We start from the raw sequence: 1401 nt of genomic DNA on the forward strand, positions 1-1401 counted from the left end.
ATCATTCTGTTAGACTGGGTAGTCCAGAGAAACAAAAGCAGTGACACTTACATGTGTGTTATATAAAGAAAAACTTTATATCAAGAAGTCATGTTACATGAGGAAGTCATCTCTGCCCAGCCCAACTCAAGTCTATGTGTCTGATGCTAGCCAGAGCCCTCTTTAGACTCACATGGCTGCAGACCAATGAAGCAGCAAGGTGACGTTGGAAGCAGGGCAATCACAGTCCAGTGGGGTCAGAGTCATGTGGACACAGGTTGATGGGAACAGGGTGGAGACAGCTCTCAGACTCAACAGTCTATATGGAGAGCCCCCTGGGGGGCAGAAACAAAATTTAAGCAAACAAGAAGGAGGGCAAGAGAGAAACAAAGAGGGTTCCCAATGTCTCTCTTATAAAAAGACCACTGTTAAGAGGCTGTTACCTGATTGTTAGGCTGACTCCACAGCTACACTTTCATCCAAGTGCAAGTTCATATAAAATCTAACCACTGCACTGGTCAATTTCTCTTTCTCAGCAGCAGGTTCCCTTTATCCCTCTCCTCCTGGTTCTAAACAGCCTACTTACCTTACACTTCTTTTTAGGGACTCTAGGATTTACCTAGATTGTAGAGGCCACCCACTTTCCCTGTTTCATAACCTAACATCTTTAAAGTGAGGAACATTGCATATCTTTGGTCCTTCTTCAATCACCACATTTTTCTTTCTCTTCTACCTCTTTGTTCCACTTTTGAGACTGCCTGTGATTACACATAGGTCACCTGGTTAATACAGGGTCATCTAATTACCTTAAAACTATTTGGTTTACAAATATATTTTTTGTGTTTAATCTTAATTATAAATTCTTACTGAAAACTATTTAGATCTGGATTGTGTCTGTCTCTACCATGCTTCCAAGTAGACTGATATGGCAATGTTTACATAGCAAGTGATTCATTGAATCTGTATCCTACAAACATTGCCTGGGACACAAGACCTGTTTGTGAGGAACAGAAATGTGATATTTTTCTCATGATCTCAGACATTATTGATATTTCCATGTATCACATCATTAATAGCAGCCATTCTTATAGAAAAGATTGGGAAAAGATCACTAGTTACTGTTGAATTGACTCCACTCAGGATACCATGTGTTAAACAGAATAAAATATTTCTTGATATTCCTGCAGGCATGAGTCCTTTGTTGTGGCTATTTTGGCAATCCATCTCAACATCTCTATCACCCTTGTTCATCTTGTATTAATCAAGAATGGTCTTCCAATCCAGCAGTTAATCCCTCCTGGCACCGTGATTACATGCCTTGGAGTGCTAACTGCAAAGTCAGCAGTTCAAAACCACCAGCTGCTCTGTAGGTGAAAGAGAGGATTTTCTATTCCAGTAAAGAATCAAAGTCTCAAAATCTCA

Source organism: Echinops telfairi, unplaced genomic scaffold (assembly GCF_000313985.2).
Source record: "Echinops telfairi isolate 266 unplaced genomic scaffold, ASM31398v2 ScPeMD7_60;HRSCAF=208, whole genome shotgun sequence".
Classification (NCBI taxonomy): domain Eukaryota; kingdom Metazoa; phylum Chordata; class Mammalia; order Afrosoricida; family Tenrecidae; genus Echinops; species Echinops telfairi.